The 17,001-nt window shown below is 35.8% G+C and overlaps 1 protein-coding gene across 1 annotated transcript in view; it reads left to right on the forward strand.

Moving 5' to 3' along the window:
* LOC128876487 (E3 ubiquitin-protein ligase MIB1-like) overlaps window positions 1-17,001 on the forward strand; it is a 605,287-nt gene that overhangs the window by 198,987 nt on the left and 389,299 nt on the right. The window contains exon 3 of the mRNA XM_054122907.1: window positions 12,867-12,903. The gene's annotated coding sequence lies outside the window, so the exon portion shown is untranslated. The remainder of the gene's footprint in view (window positions 1-12,866; window positions 12,904-17,001) is intronic.

Below are 17,001 nucleotides of genomic sequence, written 5' to 3' on the forward strand. Positions count from 1 at the left end.
GGAAGGGGTTGAAAAAATCAAAAAACCCTTTGGGGCGATCCTCCTCGATGCCCTCAACAAAATGCACCCTTAAAAATCCCTCTCGGGCAAACCCACCCCTCACAACACCCCACCCCCTCCAAAATCCACAATTTTTGGACTTCAGTCCCGAAGTTGGAATCTCCTGATCCAGGAAATGCCAACGCCTACGCCGTGCGCCCCATAGGCACCCCTTGGAAGGATGGAACAGTTCGCCACTTTTCAACACCCTTCGTAAGGGAGCACTTCCACACCTCGAAGGGTGATGAAATTCACCATGTTTATTCTCGGTACGTTAAGGATCAATGTCATTTAAAGCTCGTTTCGTAAACTGCCCCTGGAGCTGAACAGGGTGGCCCAGAGTTAGGGATGGTCCACCCACAGGTGTAGGGGTTGGAACGATGTTTCGTTGCGTGGAACACATGTGATACGGTCCAAGGCATTGGAGTGACACAGTTTTGATGTCTTTTCCCCGCGTGGATAGCATTAAAATACGAAAATGACGTTTTTTTTGGAAAACCCACCTGCGAGTTTATGCCTGTGTACCAGGTGAATGAGTAACCCCACGTCAACGCCGTTCGTGGAATCGGACGCGCGAATGCTTTATTAACAGGTCCCCAAAAATTCGGATATTTTCAATCACGCTTTCATTGTCAAATCGGAGTAGATTTAGTGGTCCGGACGGAGCCGGCATGCAGAGGTGGAGCGAGGGCCTGCAGCCGTACGTGGTCAGCCCACGTTAAATTGGAATCCAGTCTGGTCTGACCACGTATGGCTGCAGGCCCTCGCTCCACTTCTGCATGCCGGCTCCGTCCGGCCCACTTAATACTCTTTCAAATCTACTCCGATTTGACAATGAAAGCGTAATTCAAAATATCTGAATTTTTGGGCACCTGTTAATAAAGCATGCGCGCGTCCGATTCCACGAACGGCGTTGACGTGGGGTTACTAATTCACCTGGTACACAGGCCTAAACTCGCAGGTGGGTTTTCCAAAAAAAACGTCATTTTCGTATTTTAATGCTATCCACGCGGGGAAAAGACATCAAAACTGTGTCACTCCAATGCCTTGGACCGTATCACATGTGTTCCACGCAACGAAACATCGTTCCAACCCCTACACCTGTGGGTGGACCATCCCTAACTCTGGGCCACCCCGTTCAGCTCCAGGGGCAGTTTACGAAACGAGCTTTAAATGACATTGATCCTTAACGTACCGAGAACAAACATGGTGAATTTCATCGCCCTTCGAGGTGTAGAAGTGCTCCATTACGAAGGGTGTTGAAAAGTGGCGAACTGTTCCATCCTTCCAAGGGGTGCCTATGGGGCGCACGGCGTGAGCGTTGGCATTTCCTGGATCAGGAGATTCCAGGGAATGCATTGAGCTCAAATTCGGGACTGAAGTCCAAAAAGTGTGGATTTTGGAGGAGGTGGGGTGTTGTGAGGGGTGGGTTTGCCCGAGAGGAATTTTGGGGGGTGCATTTTGTTGAGGGCATCGAGGGGGGTCGCCCCAAAGTTTTTTTTGATTTTTTCAACCCCTTCCGTCACCCCTGGCTTCTTCACAAGTGGCGTTTTTCGACGTGCCCCTCTTTACGGGGGTGACTTAACCCCTTCCTGTCAACCCTCGCCAATGCAACTTTGCGCACATGTAGAGGACACTTCAAAACTACTCCTCACGAAGTTTCTCCAAAATCGGTTGAAAACTCCCATAGATATGACGTTTTAGAAAAGTGTCCCTTTAATTTTGTCCGTCAGTGTATATAACCTTAATTTTAAAAGTTGTGGCATAAGAATTAATACCTTTCTTTAAATGATTTTGGTTATGAATAACCATTATTGACAACGAAAATAGTTTTTGTTCGCTAATAACCACTATTGTCGACGAAAATATTTGTTGTTTTATTTTTATTTTCATTTTTATTACTATTTTTTGTTTTTTTAATCATAAATGTCCTAACGAGTATCCGAAAGAAATAATATATTATGAATAAATTAGAGTACTCGGCGCAATTGTAGAACAAGTTACAATAATGTACCCAAACAGTTGTTTGAAACAATTATTTGTAAAATATTCCCACCTTTGCTTCAAACATATATTTATAAAAGAAAATTCTACTTTTTCGATATTTCACAGTGTCCCAATCTCTTAAGTAAACTAGAAGTCGATAAAGGATACACGTTGCCGACGATAACGAAACGACGTTATCAGGGATGTCGGGCGATGATCAGCGAGCACAAAGAGACATCCATGGTGCTGGCACTTCGCGTAGCAGGCGAGCTATAACGAGACAAACTATTCCTAATTCCAGGCGACGTTGTGAAAGTGCTTCTGGTGCAACTCGACGTTGGCTGCATCCCGTTCGCGTTGCTGGATGCCGCCGGTGGGCTGCAAATTGGATTACCGCATCGACACCGCGCTGCGAGGCAGCTCGCGGGTAACGAGCCGCGCGAGAGCCGGCAACCGTTTTTATATTTACCGGTAGATTGTTTTCGGTAGCGTAATTGCCTTTCACCGCCTCATCGATGAATTCAAACTAGAATTGCTAAACGCTTATCAACCGCGGGGCCGCACCGCCGACATAAATTGGACCATCGGTTATGGTTTGATGCTTTTGTTATTAGTCATTTATACGCGGATGCGTGTTTGACGCTGCTAGACGCGATGAGTTTAAAGTGCAAACACTGTTTTGTTTATTTGCTCGTCACTGGCTGTTAACCCAGACAAAGACACGGCAGAGAGTATAGTTGAACACAAAGAGTCAAGTATGAAGTGTGAAATCGATTTCTCACCTATGATTATTCTTTCACAGATTGCAATCAGTCCCATAAGTATTCGTACTCTTTTAAAGAAATTTGACTAAATTAAATGATAGGTTTGATGTTTCCAAATAAATGTTTCTAAATGTTTCTCTTCAAAACCTAATTTCTCAACTTCAGCTTTACAGAGAAATTTTATTTATATGAATTCAAAAATGTTTAAGCCTTTACAATTCGTATACTTTACCCTTTTCCTGGTGACTCTTTGATTAAATATAATAGCATAAAGACAAAAGTACAAAATTGTATGTTGAGTTAATTATCTTAATTATTTATTACTGGAGCATCAAAGTATGGGTTTGTATGAGTTTGTACATTTTAAATATATGTCTGTTTGAAAAAATGGTATCATTTTTTTCATAACAAAAATAGAAGACAGTTTTATGACCAGTTTTAAAGAACTGATTACAATACGTAATTTCTTAAAATTTTACTTATATCACACACAACTGACTTAGATACAGGAAAGATTATTTAACATAATTTAATATAAAGGAAATAGAAATTATTTCATGCTTTGAAGCAATTATATCTAGAAATGGTGAGTATTCATATAAATTAACTAGAAATTATTTCATACTTTTTAGTGTAGATTTAATATTTTTCAACACGTTTCACACTCGGTTGGTCAAGGCATATTGACGTAATCGGCAAACATACGTAAGAATTACTGCTTCTTCCAAAAAAAAGCGGTTAAAAAACGACAAATTGCAAAAAGTCTTGATATCGGGGCCACTGGAGAGCCATATTCTACAAGATGTAAGAGGTTTTATTCCAATTCGTCAAACCATCTCGGCGTAATCGGTAAATAAAAAGAAACAGTACAAAATTTTGCGGCGTTTTGTAAAAAAAAACCAGGTAAAAAATGACAAATCGCGAAATGTTTTGATGACGAGGGACCACCGAAGAGACGTACTCTACAAGTTTCAATAAGTTTCATTCCGATCAATCAAACCATCTCGGCGGAATCGGTGAACAAAAAGAAACAACAAGTAAAAAATGACAAATCGCGAAATGTTTTCATAACGGGACCGACTAGGGGACATACTCTACAGGATGCAAGAGGTTTCATTCCGATTGGTCAAGCCATGTCGGCGTAATCGGTGAACATACCTTAAAAAAAAGAAATATGTCGAATTGAGTAACCTCCTCCTTTTCGAAGTCGGTTAAAAATCCTGCTTCTGAGCCACGGTGAAGTTGTGGTAGATTTGAATCACACACGAAAGGGTAGAGTAAAATAAAATGTGATCACTGATCAAGAGTATGGCTGACAAGGTAGAGTCCTGTTTTAACCTGTCTGAACAGAGTACTTTGTCGATAAGATTCGATAATACACGTCGCTCAGTCAATATGCCAGTTCGTTCTGTCGAGAATGTAGAACACTGTTGATGAAACTTGAAACCAACTAAAGTATTACTACTAGGAAGAAAGATCAGTCTTAAATGGAATTGCAAATGATAATGGATTAAACGTTTTAATCATCTTTCGAAGCTTCCGATAAAAGTGACTCAACTGAGTCTGACTCACTCAGTGAATCAACTGTATAGATACGTCTTCCACACGAAGATACGATTGTCAGTTCTACATTAGTTCCACATCAGTCGTATCTAAAGTCCCAAAATGGAAGTTTCTTCATAGCACATACAGCTAACGATAGCTCTCCTAGTTCCACTACTCTCACTTCACTAGTAAATCTTCCAAGTTATTCCTCCGCTACTCGAACTTGCGCATCGGATTAAGTGTTGAGTTTTCAATGAATCCGATAATGGAACTGCTGGTAACTTCACCTGCCAAAGGTGAACCACCTCTAATGGAGATCCCTCGAGTTGGTACCTCGTGAGCTTTCTACAAGATTCCACCAAAGAATTTCAACCATCAAAGTTAATAGACTATTATTTGAAGAATTTGTCCTCCATTCACCAGCGAAGCTGGCGCATAGAATTAATATGAGCAATATGCAAACCACTTCACTGTTTATACCACAGATTCATTGCTTCAGGTCCTTTACGAGCACACCGCTGGGATGCGTCTCGCTGCGCGGTGGTGAACTGTATCGGTATGACCAAGTCTGCTATTAAACCGACAAAGTGTCTTGAATAGTGGTCGAAGCCTACTAAAAGGCTGTACATTATCCTCAAACGACTGTAGTAACCTTGACCACATATTAGCCATGTACTCGTCGGTCTCACTGACAAACTTATCTCCAGAGAATGTCTGCCAGAGAAGGAAGACTACTCGCAAACCGCGTTAAGGGTCGCGGGCTTAAAAATGCTTCCATTCGGTGTTTATTCTACTAACAGAGGCCCCGCACAGCAAACGGTCTGAACAGCTGCCACCGTTTGGTGACCTACACACTACATATCTTGACGCGCTATTACCTTACGGTGTCCGTTATGATCGTAAAGCTTTACGGCGAATCGAGACGACTTTAAACCGGAACCACGGCGTTATATTGTCTGCTCGTGTGTTGCATCTCGCCAGAATTCTTGTCGAACTCTTGGGGCCAATTTCGAACCGATATGCCGGTACAGTATAGACATTTGTTGAATATTTTCGTTCTCTCAGACTATTGACGTTTTTTTATCGCTAGTTATCGAACGGGTTAACAGGAAAGATATTACAGTGTAAATATTAATTAAGTAACTTATAAATCTGTGAAATAATCTAATACACTGTTTACCGGTCTCGATAAAAGTATTATTATACTTATTACAGCTGCAAATTATTATTTCACTTTAAATTGAAATTTTTAAGAGTGAGATGAATGTGTTTTTTCTAAATATAAACTATATTAATAGATGTAGTTGCTTCCCCAGTGAAATATAACCTGGAAGAAAGAAGAAAATGCACAGCAATTACAGTTTAATTATCAACACAAGAATATCTATTTTCAAATTCTCATCTACATAGATAATCACTGTAGTTCATTTCCACATGAGTGACCCCTCTTAAGTTTTACGTAAGACTGCTTTCAAATTTTGTAATAAAAAATCACTCGTATAATTCATTTGTATATCTATTTACATAGAAACATAATGCATATAATCAGTAAGCTGCAAATTTTATGTATTTGTGATGCAAACAAATATGACAAATATATGCTAAACATAATCTAAAAGTATATACACTTATGGAAAACGAAATATTAATATTATTATATCTTAATATTACTGTTATTTTATTTAATAAAATACTTTATTTAATAAAATTCATTATTCGACTGCGAACTTTATGCATTTATATATTCTCTTAAATGTCTATTTTATGTAGTATATAAGTTCGCAGTCAAATAATGAACTATTTAAATAACGAAAAGAATTCGTGTTTTATAAAGTGCTACATTGATTTCCAAATGTGAAAGTGCAGATGTATTTGTAATACGGTACGAATACAATTTAGTAAACCGACCAGTTTTACACTTATCCCAAGACTTGTTAGGTGACTAAAAAATATATTACGCGTTCCTGCGATTAAATAGTTCCTTATGATTGGATAGAAGTGATGGAAGATTCAAAGAGGTATAAGAATAAAATATGAAAACGAGGTCGATGATGAAGGGAAACTGGAAAATGAAATACCTGCTTGCCGACGATGTTTGAAGTAGCGCTTACTTATTCTCTTCAGAGGACAGGACTGTAGCCATCCTCCATTCTATAGGACGATCGATAATCACTTATTACTGAAATATATTATGTCTGGTTGAAACTTCCTGTGTTTCACGTTTTTTAATCTTGGTAATTTTATTTTAATTCTTAGAGTACCGTTCGATTGTATTCTATACAAAGTACACAATCACATCTATAATAAATTATAACGGTAAACGTCAAATATTGAGTTCTTTATGAGTACTAATGTGTTTTTATTAGAAGAAATAATATTTCAAACACTTCAGAATAAAAACATTTACAGAAATGTAAAATATATGAAATTGTATGGACTTCGTCCATTTCGTCCATAAATATATGAAATTGTATGGAATTGTATGGCCATCGTCGATCTATTGCTAAGATGTCCGAAAGAGCGCCGATTATGATTTTCTAACTCCTTTTCCTTTTTTTATTAAATTAAAACACTCGATAATACAAGCCATCCTCATGATAATTAAATGTACTCGATGTCATATGTAATTTTGCTTAAAGTTTTCTAATTACCTCTAATTATAAGTTTATTTGAACATAAAACAATTACTAAAGTAATACTAATTTATCATACATACTTTTAAACACGTTTTCGCTCACAGCCAAAAGTACTCCTCAGAAAAATATAATAAATTAATGTTACCTTACTAATTGCTTTTACGTTCAAATAAACTTTCCACCTCTTCACACCATTCTACTCAAATTTTTATTCTGTTCGTGAGAGTTATCGAAATGCATTGAACGAACTTTTATGTGCCATTTTCCACCATTAAAAAAAGAATATAAATATCGTCAGCTTTCATGAAGCTGAAAGGTCCAATGCGATTCCAACGCTCGCTTCACTGCCATGATATTTATTATATCATATTCTTCGGTGAATTTTGAATCTACGTCGTCCGTGTTTTTTAAAGCTATATTTGTAGAACATGTAGAGCATATTGATGTTTACAGACGCGACACAACGGTAGGTGTGACAGCAAAATATAATTGTTAACAACTTTATGGTAAAAGATACTTTTCGACATTTATTTCGGTTTGCAGACTGGGGTAAATATCCTATATTAAAAACTATAATCTGTTATACGTTATATTGATAATACTATATATACCAGGAACTATAATATTTCTAACACTGCATTAGATATTGTATTATATATATTATATGACTATATCTATAACATACTATGTATAATACTGGATACTATACTAAATATTTTATGTAATGTACTATCGTATACTCGTCAACATACTTAACATCTTATATAAGGTATCATAGTGTACTTGATACTATATTAAGCGAGTATATTATATTATGCACTATAACATTACATCACAAATTTTCTGCAGGCGTATGCACAGTTGATAAGACAAAAGAAAATATTTTCAAAACAATCAACAACAGGTACCAAAATAAGAATGCATTTTCCTTTATTGCATTTACATTACTTTCCTTACTCTCAACTCTAATTCTCCCATGACTTCTTCTGCTACCAACAAAATTATTATGTAAAAGTTCCCTTATCTGAACTCTTTTGTCTCCCAATCAGTTAACTTACGTAACGAAGGTTCTGCCTTAATTAGAAGATTTTATGAGACCAATTATCAAAGCGTAGCAGAGGGCTTTCCAATGGTTCTGGAACAAGAGGACGCTGCTTTTAAGCCAGTTATTCTACGAAATTTGGATACGCGAAGAGATGCAGAAGATATTACGCCATCTTGACGTTGCGTACACTTCTTGAGACAGTTAGACGGACGAGGTGGAATTCCGAGATATTACTGAAGGAGCGTGCTGTACGGGTGACGTTGAACTTGTAAAGATGCATACCAACCGGAGGTACATCTTGTGAAAAGATATATCTAAAGCACTCGCGGAACGTCAGCATAATCTTTTGCAGGGACCTCCTTTTACGGGACCACCGTCGACTTAGTATCTCAAGCACGGTCCGTCAAGTAGCTCGCATTGGCCTGCAACGCCGGCCACTTTCAGAATCTTCTGCTTTTGCGTTCAGACCCGTCTTCGTCTTCTCCGTTCGCCTAACGACGTAGGAAGGAAACTGTTTGCATACTTACAGTTGCAGAACATTATGGCCGGGAGATCGGACAATTCCACGGCAACGATTTACTCGTCCATTCGATAGAGGTCTCGAGAATTTCCTTTTCAAGGGAAGAGTTATTAGAGGCGCATGCCGATTTCAATGAGATTGCCATGAGGCGGAAAATCTGTTTCTGTAAAAACCGTTGGTGAAATATCAGTTGAATATGTAAGGATATTTATTTTGAGGTTCGGCGAAAACTGTCAAAATTCAAAAACGACACACAATATATATATAACAAACAAAATCAAATCGCAATACAAAATATAAAATGAATGACTAATCAATAAATTACTAACACAAATTGATAAACATAACTGACAACTATAAAACGTACAAACATACCTAGTGGTTTTAAATATAAACATTCATCCAACATTCACATTACAATACATTATAAATAGATTTATATAAAATCATTTTTGGAAAACAAATATAACCGACTTCGAAAAATATTATTATTATGAATATTAAATCTGCACTAAAAAGTATGAAATAATTTTTATTTTCTTTATATTAAATTATATTGTATAATATATTTAATTTCTATTTGCTTTATATTAAGTTATATTAAGTAACCTTTTCGGAGGAAATACTGTCTGAGTATTAATGTATGAAAGTTAATGTATATAGCAAACTGTCTTACCATTTTTATGGAAGTATATATCTCTTAAGAATGATGAATTAGACCAATTCGATGGTTAATTATTTAGTAAGACTTAAGACTTTAATATTTTAGTCACAATCGATATTAGAATTATAAAGTGAAGCAGAAAATACCAATCCCACCAGATGTTAATAATTATTGAGTAACATACATATGAAGATTTTATAAATTGCAAATTGAGTTAATATTAAATTTCATGTTTCTTGGTTCTTACCTATTGATTTAATTTGAAAAACCTGTTGGTGTTAGAATTTAAAAATCATGGTAACTTTTAGAAAATATTTCTTTAATCTTCATAATATCAGTGATACATTATTACAATCTTATAAAAACATAAATATATAGTTCACAGCTTGGTAACGGTGCTAGCTCTTAACATGAAAAAGCTACGTTTTCTGCTAAAGACGAGATCAATATTAAATGAGTTCTTAACGAATAAGTTCCTCAGTTAAATGTTTTTATATACGACATAAATATAGCTAAATATCATGTACATATTTATACATACATGCTAATGTGTAATATGCATGCTATTAATTATTAATTATTAATAACATACAGAGAGCAAAGTATCGCGTGTCAAAGTTTGTATTATTCTTCTTATATGTGCTTATATTATATAATACATCTTGTTACTTATTTATTTCATATACTTACCACTACAGTATTCTTATACTAAACAATAATAATAAAATTTTAGAGAAAAGATTATGAGTAATTAGTTTATATTAAGTAACTTTCCCTTGTATACCTACACCGTACAAATCTTTTTTGATGAAAACCGCCTTTATCTCTATACAGTGAGTAACTTTAATATTCGGACACTATGAGATTTTTACATTATCACATCATAACTTCGTTTCTAACAAAACAAGCAAAAAACGTATATGTTTAGTAAACAATAGTATAAGTTTTATTTACATAACTTACTGTTAAATAATAAAGTTAAATAAAACTTATACTATTGTTTATTAAACATATACGTTAATATAATACTTGATTATGTTTTTTATTCGTTTTATTAGAAACGAAGTTATGATGTAACAAAGTAAAAATCTCATAGTGTCCGAATATTAAAGTTACTCACTGTAATCTTGAGTTCGTCGTCCACTTTTATAGGCAGAAATTTTTCAATTTTTCCTGTCAAAATCCCAGAGCGAAGGACTAATTGTCCATCCGAGAATTACATTCCCTAGAGAACCAATCTCGCACGCGATCATTAAAGCAACGAAGTGGTCAGAGGGTCAAAGTAGACCACCGTTCCGAAGTAACTTCACCTTAATTTGCTGCTCGTCCCCAGAAAGGATCCCTTTAATCCTGCGCGACTGAAGGCGCCGCTGTAGGATTCCAGACTGAGTGTATGCGTGACCACGGGAGTCAACATTGACGCAAGCCCCGCGGCATACGTTATGGTGATTATGGCTGTAACAACACCCTGCCCCTATCCCACATTACCCAGGATCTCGTTACACGCACTTGGAACCTCCGCTTGGTCCTTCCACTCTCGTCCATGGATTCCCAACGGAGCTACCTATAACAGGATAACCAACCTGTATCAGGATGGCGTAAGGCGCTCGTAATTTATATTGGACCGAGCCTTGCTGACTTATGCTCAGAACCAACGTCGTCTATGCAAAACTGATAACGCCTGGATATACGCCTTTGGGGACCAGCTAAACGCTGAAAAGAGCAGAGGCGATATTGTATAACGAAGGACTGCACAATGTACGGAGTCATACAAAAATAGTCTAAGACGTTAAGAAATTTTACCATAAAGGATTTTATTAGTGCTTACATACAAGGAGTATCGTTTTTTATTTTTGAAATTTTAAAAACATCGTCTGACAATAATTTAGCTTAATATAACGCAACCCATATTCTAGTTATATGTACAAGTTGGTTCTTCGTGTAGTAAAACTTCAAAGATTTGCTGATAAATTATGCAAAAACGGGTATGGAATATATATTGTTATTCTATTTGATATGACAAAATGCTGAATGACCGAATGGCGTCGGTTTAACCACCTAAACACGTCAAAAATGGTCAACTTTACACACGTGTATCTTTTTAACCGACTTCGAAAAGGAGGAGGTTACTCAATTCGATACGTATATTTATTTTTGTTAACTGTTGGATTCCTAACATTTTAACTTACATTTTCGTAATCTGGGCATTAAAAACTACTAAGTACAAAAAAAAGTTCATAATTTTTGATGCCCCAAAGTAATGTTTAACCCAAAAACTAGTAGACAGCATGTGGGAATTTGAAAATACCGTTTTCTCGCAAAATGGTGCACAAACTAATAAAAAATCAATTATTTTCCGAAAATTTCATCGAAAAATTGTTTGTAAAAGAAAAAGTTTACAACTTACCGCAAAAATCATACGCTATCTACTAGATGATGTATTAGAGATGTCATCCTCAACATTTTAAGAAAATCGGACAAGATTTAGGTAATTATTTAGAAGTATGCCCTCCTCACCGATTTCGATGTCCTTGAAATATGTTGTCAAGGTCAAGGTTGTAGTTTTTTATGTACTTGGCGTAATTTTTTTACTTTTTTGAAGTTTTTTTTATGGAGATATGTATAATAAACGTCAGCAAACAGATTTTCTATAATATCAATTATTTTTGAATGAAAGTTGTTGAATATAGTGAGGTACGCTAACAAGATTGTAACATAGACTTCGCACTTCGCATTCTTTGTTAAGAATGAAAGTAAAAGACAAGAGAATAAGTACACGGTTGAACTTCCGTCTGAGTGGCTCGAATATCTAGTAATTGTCCAACTATAAAGTGACCCTATAGTCAATGTGTCCAGCCCTAATTGCGAAAGTCGCGGGAAGGACCCGGCCATAATCCGAAAGTGACGTGACAAGAAAGTCAGCGAACCAGCGGCCCGCACTTTGGCACTAATTACTGGTCTACGCGTCCGTCGTTGGCGTGTAATTTCCTCGCATGGCATCCTTTATCACGTCTAATGAACCTGTGGCACCAGTTTCAGCCAGACAATTGCTCGATAAAATCGAACAAGAGTCCGGACCCAGACGCTACCACCGGATCCTAATTGAGCATCTTTCTTGGCCAGCCTTTGCATCGGTGCGATAATTCTTGGTTCCCGGCTATCGAATATTAAGAAAATTGACCAGTTACCTCTCGCGAGCTTTCGAGGTGTGTGTAACTAGACTGTTTCGCAAAAAGCAAGCGTTGACGAGTATACTCGTTGAACACAGAGTATGTGTGAGTATTACAATAAAAAATTAAGGGAGTACACTGTACAATTTTTTTACAAATAGATTTTTGTTGTTCCATTTTTTAAATATACAGGTTTCAAGAATGCTGTGTTACATTTTGAGAAAGAAATCTTCATAATTGCTAGCGTTACAGTTTTGAATGTGGAACAGTGTTGAACGTTTACTTGAAAGCTAATTTTCGTACAGCGCCAGCGGTCTGTTTCTTCGCTGTCTACGTATTTACATCGATGATACACATACACATCTTCCTTCTCACATTATAGAATGAATATATATATACATATATTTTCAACACATATACATATATATTCTTATGTCCTGCGTGAATATAAATTTAGGAATTGAAAATTCACGGTTGCTTTTCGTTCTTTGTTGCAGGTATTCATGCAAGATTATATGGAAAACGGGGGCATGGGTAAGCTAAGATTAGCCTGTATTCAAAGAAAAGCTCCATGAACTCGTCTACTTCATTACTCCGCGCATACATCCTATAATTAATTGAGAATTTATACATAAAACTGTGTACAGTGTGTTTCGTTTATCTAGCAAAGTAAATATCTCGTGACGCACTGAAGTTACGAAAAAAATTTGTTTATAAAAATTGTTCGGTTTGTAGGGTACAATCATATGATGTAATTTTTTTTGGGCCTGGAATAGTAGGGAGGGGGTATTTCAAAGTCAAAATAAGTTTTTTAAATGCACCATATATATTTTTTTTTTCATGGCCTAATAGCTTTTTTCGAAACGAATTCAACGGTATATCACATTACTTAATTTGCTGTTTACAAACGTTAGAAATTAAGAACGTTTTGAGTAGGTAATGGTCGGGTTGCCGCGGCTGTTAGCTGCAACACTGTAAACAAAGATCGACCTTCTTATGTCTCCTGAAGCATCTTAAGTTATCAAAAAATGAATACAATAGAAAACAATATTTATTCAATATTATATGTATATAAAGAATACAATATTTATAGTTTATATCATTAGAAATTGTTTGAATAAATTAACAATGTTTCTTATTGTTGACACTGTTGGCATTTGTTGACAAGAATGCCGCCTATGAAGTTCCCGAGGGACTTCGGCATAGGATAAATATCTATCACCACGCAGACGAATTAATTCGGCATTTTCCTGAATTGTTAAGGACATTTTTTGGAAATCAATAATTTCGAAAGCACCGAACAGAACTAATCTCTAGTATTGCACTTTCTCAACTAAAATAAATGAGACTCGAGCCAAATATCATAACTCATCAAAACAAATGACAACAGTGTTACAGCTAATAGCCACGGCAACCCGATTACCATTACCTACTCAAAACGTTACAAGTTTATAATATAATTTCTAACGTTTGTAAACAGCAAATTAAATAATGTGTTATACCGTTGAATTCGTTTCGAAAAAAGCTATCAGGCCATGAAAAAAAAAATATATAGTTCCATTTAAAAAACTTATTTTGACTTTGAAATCCCCCCTCCCTACTATTCCAGGCCCGAAAAAAATTACATCATATGATTGTACTTTACAAACCGAACAATTTTTATAAATAAATTTTTTTCATAACTTCAGTGCGTCACGAGATATTTACTTTGCTAGATAAACGAAACACACTGTATATTGCTTGGTATATACTGTCATGCTCGGAAACAGGATAAGGAACGTAATTAAAAAAAGCATATTTTTAAAGGAATTGTTAAAGAAATGTAAAATTATTTAGGGTTGGTGATGTATAAAGAAATTTTATTTTTTCTACACAAAATAGAACGTAAAGTTGTACAATTGATAACTTAATCCTATAATGAACCATTTATGAAATTTTTCTGTCAATCTGTTTATTTGACAAAAATGGTGCTAAAAATGTAGAAATGAATAGTAAAAAAGTCACTTTTTGTTTCAATAATTTCGATTTTGTACAAATATTGACTGGTGTATCTATCATTGACCATTTATGGAATATAGAGGATTGTTTGTAGAACCAAACAAAATAAGGCATTCGACCGGTTCTTAGTTACATACATAATTACAATATCAGTATATCATTTGACCTTTTAAGGAGCTTGAAACATCAAAAAATGAAAATATCACTTTTTTTTGTTTAAAATTTAAGCGATTCTGAACAATTCTACACAAAGAAAATTGAATTTGGAGCACTAGAAGTGGTAAAAAAAATGTGAAAAAAATGGTAAAAAAAAGTGGTAAAATAAGTGATTTATTTCATTTTTTAATGTTCCAAGCCCCTTAAGGGAGCAAATAGGTTTTGAACTACGTTTTTTTGGCGACTTTCATAAATTTTTTAGCAAGAAAGGAATGTATATCATTTAATGAAACTTTGAGAACAGTTTATACATATATTCAAATAAATATTGTAATTTTTTGAAAGTATTTGCTCTAAAAATATAGAAGATATCAGCCACCACCTATCGGAGATCACCATTAAACTGTAACTGTTTTTCGTACATTCTGGAGGCCACAGTTTTTATCTGAAATCAATAGGGATTCAAATATACTTTAAAGACATGTCTTTCTTCTATAAGAACCTACATTCGCAGTAACAGTATTGTTTAAAGTATCTTTTTATTGGAAAAAACGTTATACAAAAATGGCAAAAAATTATGCTCTTTCGTTTAAACATCTCTAAACATGTAATATTCAATTTTTTAGGAGGGAATTTAGGTTCATATAAAAGAAAGACATGTCTTTAAAGTAAATTTAAATCTCTATTGATTTCAGATGAAAATTGTGGCTTCCAGAATGTACACAAAACAGTTCCATTTGATAGTGACTTTCAAGGGTGGTAGCTGATATCTTCCATATTTTCCGAGGAAATACTTCCAAAAAATTAGAATATTTACTTGAATATATGTATAAAATGTTCTTGAAGTTTCATTAAATTATGTACATTCCTTTATTGCTAAAAAATTCATGGAAATCACTGAAAAAACGTAGTCCTAAACCTATTTCCTTAAATAGTTAGCCATAATACTGATGAATCATTAGAGAATCTTACTTGTGGAAGTCTCAAATATTTTATATTATTACAGTTCGTTATTCGAACCAACTAACGTTCCTGTGGTTTTAACAGCTACTATACCTGAGTTCATCAAAACATTTCAAACTTCTGCTAAAAATTAAGCTTCTGCTAAAAATTGTTCAATAAAACACATTCTCTTATCTTCCACTATAGCATCTATTGAGTCTAAAAATTGATTAAGTGCCTTTCTAGAGTAAACTTCTTCATTATCCCTCAGTCACACGTCCCAAAAAAGCATACATACTTGTAAAAAAAAAATATATATATATATACATCCCGAATTGAGTAACCTCCTCCTTTTCGGAGTCGGTTAAAAACGAAATGTCGAGTAAATATTTCTACTTAAACTGGAATAAGATTTACAAATGACAGAATGTACAGACGCAGAATTAATTTCTACACTTGATACATCAGAAATAATCACGAAACCAAAGCAACCTAACGTCCCTCTGAACCGAAGGTTCTGGATCGCAATCGCAAATCCAATTTGTTAAGATGATTTTTGCCCTGAAAGGTGCTCCAATCAAAGAAAGAGATTTCGAGGGAGCTGCTGGTAAATCAAGCCATCTCCATTCCCATGGACTCGTTAATTGCCGACGCTACACGCTCGTCGCCTTCCTGCAATTTCCTACAGGTGATCCTTTCTCGAGCTTAATGAAGCCGACTGCGATTCAAGTCCGACAATCGTTGCGATGAAATTGAAGATAATCGTCCCAGGGCGAGGCGTGTCGACCTGGCAGGACGACGTCCCGGTGCTGGCAACGCTAGCAGAGCTGCAGCAATGGTTGAACAGACAGTCAGGCGTCGAGAGGAGAACTCTCGATTCGATGTAGCGACTCGATCGAGTGTGCTCTTCCGATGCACTTGGAGAGTGAATCGCTTCGCTACCGGTCGGCTCGAGCATGCTCTTCACCGGATACTTCACTCGAATTGGAACGCAGTCCGGACACGGTTCTCTTTCGATTTCGAAGCGTATTAGACACTCGGACCTCTTCTGCTATTTTTTAGTGAAAACAAAACACGCCGAATTAACCGTTCCCGCTCTACGAGATTTAGTTCATTCACTTTAGATCTATGGAATACCTCTTAACAAGCTCTATGGAATACCTCTTTACAACCTCTGACAAGAACAGAGTAACAGTTTTTCATGGGAATCTCAAAAACGTTTGTTGGAGAAATGTTGTTGGTATTTGAGCAATACATTAATTTGTGAATAGTCTTTTATCTATTTGGTTATCCGGAAAGTCCATGTCGATTTTTTGTAGGTGGTGCAGGTCTGATTATATCGAAGTGGTTGAAAACAAATAATATGCATACATCCCTTAAAAGGTGGAAAGGTTGTCGAACAAAATGGCACCTACAGTGGCGGCCATATACTTACGTACACTTTATATTTTAACTTTAAAACCTGAGTTATTTCTACAGAGCTCAGATAGTCGTATCAACATTTTATTTCTAAGAGTATTGAACCTTGATGTAGAT

The sequence above is a fragment of the Hylaeus volcanicus genome, chromosome 5, assembly GCF_026283585.1.
Source record: "Hylaeus volcanicus isolate JK05 chromosome 5, UHH_iyHylVolc1.0_haploid, whole genome shotgun sequence".
Taxonomy (NCBI): domain Eukaryota; kingdom Metazoa; phylum Arthropoda; class Insecta; order Hymenoptera; family Colletidae; genus Hylaeus; species Hylaeus volcanicus.